This window comes from Drosophila nasuta, chromosome 3, assembly GCF_023558535.2.
Source record: "Drosophila nasuta strain 15112-1781.00 chromosome 3, ASM2355853v1, whole genome shotgun sequence".
Taxonomy (NCBI): domain Eukaryota; kingdom Metazoa; phylum Arthropoda; class Insecta; order Diptera; family Drosophilidae; genus Drosophila; species Drosophila nasuta.
Window position 1 is genome coordinate 43,969,630 of NC_083457.1, and position 6,882 is coordinate 43,976,511.

Here is a 6,882-nt window from a genome sequence, read left to right on the forward strand (position 1 = left end):
AAAAGTGATCAATAAAAAAATGATCATAAACAGTCACAAAATATAATCAACGAATTATCTAATTTAACACTGCATAAATAAATAAATAAACATGCCATATGCTCAAACACACGCACTCACACTCAAACACAAAAATACTCAAACACACTCAAACATTGCTTTCGTCGAGTGGCCGCAAAATTGAAATACTTTAATTACCCGAATAAAAAACATTTAACAATTTAATCTGAGCATATCAATTGCCGCACACACAACACTCCACATTCACACACACACACATACACTCAAACACCTACTTCTGCTCTCTTGTGGTTGCGCCTCTCTCTCTTTCTCTTTCTGTCATACATGTATGCTCTCATTTCACGCGCTCACGCTCACTTCGTGCAGTGCTCTCGGCAAAGTCGAGTCATGCCCAAAATCCACTCCCAATTTATCACTCAATTAGCACAGAAAAATGTAGTAGTGTATTTACTACACTTCTCGCACACACACACACACATACATTGAGAGCAACAGCAGCTGCACAGCGTGAGAAATTCACTGCGAATTAAATGCATACCCAAACAGCAGAGCAGCTTCAACTTCGGCTGCGGCTGCGGCTACTGCTCGGCTTCGGTTTCGGGTTCGGCTCAACTCGTCGCTGGCCACTCTTCGGCTCTGTTGGCTGCGACGCGTATCCGTATCGGGTGTTCATCTCAATGAAATTGTAGCATATTTGTTGCCATATCGAGATTAAATTTTCAAAACACAAACGAGCGCAGCGCCGTTGTTGGAGGTGGCAGTAAAAGAGTGAGAGAGAGAGGGAGAGAGAGAGAGAGTAAGACACACATAGAGAGTAAGCGAGCGAGCAAGAGAAGGAGAGAGAGAAAGCTGTATGTGTGCGTGGCTTGTAAGCTTTTGTGCGGTGGGTGGGTGGTTGGTTGGTTGCTTGGTGGGTCGTTCGCTTGGTTGGTCGTGCGATTTATTGATGACGTCGACGTCGCTGTTGCTGCTGCTGCTGCTAGCGCTGCCGCTGGCAGTGTTAATGTGTTTGTTGCTTTGGCATAAAATTATGTTTTATTTTATTTAACATGCTGTATTTTTGTGTGTGCGTGTGTTTGTGTGTTGTCTGCTCGACGTCGATTTTTGGCAGTGCTTGTCATAATTTCAATGCGAGAAGGAAACGCAGCCGTCCTGGCGCAGGAAGTCTTCTCGAGTGCCAACAACAACAACAACAACAAGAACAATAAACGTCGACAGTTGTGCGATGATGGCAGCTTCATTGGGTTATGCTTATGCCTTTGGGTTTGGGTAATGTTCGTCAGTATGTATGTGTATGTGTGTTGCCTCTCTTACTCACTCTCTAGGTGTATGCGTTTGTAAATGTGTGTGTGTAAAAGGAAGTGTATTGCGTTGTAGGCCGTCGTCGTCGTTGTGTGCGAGGGAGGCGAGGGAGGTTCGAGTGTCTGTATCCGTATCTGTGCTGCCATTGTTGTTGTTGTTGTTGTTGTCGTTACTTCTGTTCGCTCGTTCGTTCGTTTGTTCGCCCCCCAACCCCCGCCCCTCTGGCCATTGTGTATGTGTCATGGGCTGCTTATGTGCGTTGTGTGTTCCTGTGTTGTGCCTTCCTGTCACTGCGACTGCGACTTCGACTGCGATGCGACTGCGACTGTGAGGTGGGCAACCGCATACAGGGTGATTCAGTTGGAAGGCATGACACATTCCTTGCTTACAACACAGCTGTTGTGTTCGCTGTGATCGCAGTTAGTCACAATGCTGTTTATCTGTCATATCACAGGGTGACACACTACACAGGGTGTATACGTAATATTAATACAAATTTAGAGTGCAACACTTGTACAAGATACAAGATCTTAAGCTAATTTTAAATTCAGAAAAATTAAGTTTCTGAATTATTAATTTATTGCATAAATAACAGAATATGCAAATCAGTATTTTCAATTTTTTTTTTGTTAATTTAATAAATAATCATCCAATTTCTTGAAAATTTTAATTCTCATTTTTGGAAAACACTTTTTGGGGAACTCTGCGCCATTAGTTTTCAGAAATATTTAATTTTGTAATTCTAAATATTCTAAGCAACAATGCTTAAGATCCCAGTTATAATCTCTTTAATTTTAAGATATTAAAATATATCCCATTTTCCAATTGGATGCATATTAGCACAAGGAAATTTTACTGTAATAATGTATTCAAAATATTATGTTTCATTATTTATACTTTCAATACAAATAAATTATAAAAAAAACACATATCTGGTTCTAGTCTATTAACGAAAAATGACACACCCTGTATATAAAACGCGGCTGTAAAAACAATTTAATGCATAAAACGACAAAAATCTGGTTTTCACAAAACCAAACCCAGAGCCACCAACAAGCGACGAAAGCGCTAAAGAAGGAGGCAAATGGGTGGCAAAAAGAAGCACAAACATTGTGTGCGGTAAGTGGGGTGGGGGAGGGGGAGATGCAAAAGGAGAAGTTGCTGCTGCTGCTGCTGGAAGAATATTCACAGCAACAACAAGAGCAACAGCAGCAGCAACAGCAGCAGCAACTGTTGAGATTACACTAAAAGTAACTGCGGCACTAAAAGCAACAACAACCGAATGCAGCAGGCAGCAGGAACAACAACAGAGAGAATGAGAGAGCACAGCACTAAAATCAATTATGTAGCAAAGAGCGCCAGCAACTGCAGCAGCAGCAGCGTGAAAATAGTAGTGGGCAAAAGCAAAAACAAAACCAAAAAAAAATGGCACTGTCAGAGAGCAGCAGGCGCAACGAGGCGGTGGGTGGTGGGTGGCCAATGCCAGTCAGACAGTCACACAGTCAGTCGGTCGCTTCGTTCGTTCGTTCGGCTGTTCGTCTCTTTGTCGGGTGGTCGGTCGCTCTCTTCGTTCGTCGGGTCGGTCAGTCACAAAATATGTTGCGCATTTCAGCCTCGGCAAACGTAAAAACTGAGAGAGCCAGAGAGTGTATGTGTGTGTGTGGGGAAGAGAGTGAGCGAAGAGAGAGAGAGAGGACGTCGACTGGCACTGTGTAACTGTTGTTTTTATTGCTGTGGGGTGGTGCTGAGGCTACGCCTGCCTATGCTAGTAAAATGCGTGAGAAGCGTCGAGAGAGGAAGGAGGTGACAGAGGCAACGGCGGCTGGCAGTAAACGATGAACTTTGCTTGACGATGCTTGCTTTTGTTGTTCCTCTTGTTGCTGTTGCCGCTGCTGCTTTTGCTGCTGCTGTTTGGTTAGAGGCAGACACCTTTCCACGTGCAAGTCGAGAGCAGCGCTGCGCTGCCGACGCCGGCGTCGCTGCTGCCCCGCAGATGTTTGGCAAAATAATCAGCAGCAACAGCAACGTTTGGAGAAAAGAGCGTGCAAAAAATTATGCTGAGTGCTTTGGCTGCCTGCCCATACAAAGTGAAAGAAGCAGCACTGCACTGTACGTGTGTGTGTGTATGAGTGTGTTTGTGTGTGTTTGTGTGTGTGTGCGCAGCATAACACAAAAAAAAAGGCAGCGAAAGAAGAAAATCAACGACAACGACGACGACGACGACGTCGCTCGGTGGTTCGATGTTCGTTCAGTTTCAGTTACAGGGGCAGCGGCAGCGGCAGCGACGTCGCAGTCGGCAGATACTTTGAGATTTTTTTCTTTTGTGCTGCGCTTTGTTGTAGTTCTTGTTGTTGTTGTTTTCATACACATTTTATCAGTCGAAGCGACGTCAGCGTCGATTTTCTTGGCTTGCTTGTTGTGTTCGTATTTCTTATTGTTGTTTTTATTTGGGTGCCGTTTGTTGTTGTTGCTGTGGTTGTATCTGTATCTGTATCTGTATCTCACATACACAGACATAGAGGCGAGTCGAGAGTCTCTCGTATCTTTGTATCTTTTAGCGCTGTTTTGAGTTAAGCAATTGATGGATATGGTTTATTTATAACGCTTGGCGACTATCGAATGAACACTTGGCCTCTGTGCGAGAGTATCTGTATCTGTAAGATACACGCTCCGTCTCCGTCTCCCTCGCCCTCTCCGTTGCTTCGCTTCTCGCCTCGTCTCGACTGTTCGATAAACGTAAGCGTAATAATATTTTATTGAAATTTGTTTTCTTTTCTCTTATTTTTTTCTCCTCGTTTCTTTTCGTTTTTTTTGCTGTTGCTGTTGCCTCTGAAGAAATGCTCAACAGCCACAACATTTTGTACAATTTTTCTTCTTTTTTTTTTTTTTTTTTTTGGGTTGCCATACAAAGCACAGCGACAGCTGTGGGAGTGAAGGGAAGGGGGGAAGGGGAGCAAGTGGGGGGCGCACACGACGACGACGACGACGACTGCCTTCATTTCTTGTTGTTGCTGTTTTTTTTTTCTTCTCTGCTTTGTCGTCAACGTTTTTTTTGCGCTATAAGTATCTGTTGGATAAATATGAGGTTAAAGCGTTGCCTTCTGTTGCCTTCGTTGTTGTTGTTGTTGCTGACGTTGTTTACACACACACATACACAGCTGTGTGTATTTGTATGTGTACCTTATGTACCTGTGCGCTTTTGTATCTGTAGATGTATCTGTATCTTTAGCTCGTATCTGCAGCTCCGTTTGCGTATCTTTGCATGTGTGTGTGTGTGGCGAAGTGCAGCGCATTTTGATTGTTGGCTGCCTTTTGATGAAAACATAAATATCACAACACAGCAACACAACTGCAAAAGAAGCCAAAACTGCAGCTGAAGAACTGAATTTCAATGCGAAGCAGCTAAAGGAATGCTCTCTCACTCCCTCCCTCCCTCTCTCTCTCTCTGTGTCTCTCTCCATCTCCCTCTCTCTCTATATATCCCTCTCTCTTTCTCTCTTTTTTAGCTCTCAAATCGTTTTGGCTTTTCGGTATGAATGAATTGTTGTTTTGGTTGCTGTTGCTTGTTGTTGCTGTTGTTGTTGTTGTTAGTGAAGTTGTTGATGTTGCTCTTGTTGCTTTTGTTGTTTGCTCCTTTCTGTGTTTGTGCGTTGTGGTAAATTGATATGGCAATGAATTGGAATTTTTGTTGCTTTGAAAATTGAAGGTGTACTCTTTGGATAAGCATAATTATGTATTAATGTGTTTGCTGGGCGCACAACAAAAAGAAAAAATATAAAGATTGAAAGCATTTCGAAAATCAATTATACAACACACAATTGGAACAGTGGATTTAAAGTGTTGCAAAGTCAATAATTTAATATGGCGCAAGAGTGTTAAATAATTAGATAATCTTAATCAAATTAACATGTAAAAAAATTTGCATACAATTATATATAACATAAAAGTAATTACTTAGGTTTATATTGTAATTATAAGTTACCTATGGAAAAACAGTTTATTATACATTAAATATTAACAAAATTTAACAAATTAATATTAATATGAATTACATTTACTTTACTGAAATAAAAAATTTATTTAAATTTATTAAGTTAAATCTATTTTCAATTTAATAAATACAATAAATATTTAAATATTTAAATTCACTTAAATTTTAAACTTATAAATAAATATTTATTACGTTAAATTGAAAATAAATAAGGAAAAATAATTAATAAAAGCTTAATTTAAAAATACAAATTTTTTAGTGACATATTTTAATGAATTAATTTAGTTAAATTTATTTTCGTTGAGTAACAAATTAATTTAAACTTAAATTTATTTAGTTAAGTCTATTTTCAATTTAATAAAAATAATAAATATTTAAAATTCAAATTCACTTAAATTTGAAAATTATAAATAATTTATAAAAGCTTAATTTACATATATACATTTTTTAGTTACATTTATTTTAAAGATTCAACAAATTAATTTATTTTCATTGAGTAACAAATTAATATAAACTTAATTTTATTTAGTTAAGTCTATTTTCAATATCATAATAATAACGAAATATTTACCTTGTTTAAAGTAAAATAATTAGATAAATTAAATTAGTAATAACTTAGCAAATACGCTAAAAGTAATTATGTAATTAGTTATAATTAACTAATAATAATTTAATACACTTTTATTTTATTTTATTTATGTTTTATTATTGCTGTAGACCGAGCAAGTTAATTTATTAAGTAAAACTAGCTAAAATAAATATAAAAACCTATTAGCTTATTTATTTAAATGGATATATAAAATAAGTATTCGATGAAAAATAAAAATTGACTAGAAATTTAATAGTTTTTAATTAATTTAAAATATGATTTTATATTTAATAACTAAATAAACAAGTAATTTCATTATTTTTAATTGATCTAAAATTATCTTTTTAAATTTTAATGAAATAACTAAATTGGTATAAATAATGAAATGGAGTAGTGTAAATAATCTAAAAGTCAATCCCTATTTATATTTACTAAAGATTCAATAAAAGTTAATCCATTAAGTTACATACAAAACTAAAATTAATAAATCAATTTATATGATAATAAAAATGTATTTTATAACTAAAGAATAAACAGATTTGTTTTACAATTTAATCAAATTTGTAAAGCAGACATTTGAAATGCCAAAAATGAATTGATTCCATTAGAAAAACAAATAAAATGACATAATTACGCAGCTAATTAATGTGATTAAAATGATGCGCTTAAAATGAAATAATTTAATGCAGAGCTTAAACGAAAAAAGCGTTTAATAACTTGTAAAATGCTTAGAGATTATAATAATAATAATAATAATAATGTGTAATTATTTCATTTGGTTTTACGATGTTATTAATTGTCGAAAATACAGAGAATAACATATTTTGTGGAGCATTTGAAAAGCCATAAAATAAGGGAAGACGACAAATAAATTGAACTAAATGCGGTAATTAATGAAGGGCGTTTTTATTAATTGCCTAATTAATGCATTGCAAAGCTTTTGATGATGCAGAAGATTCATTTTTATACCCGCTACCCA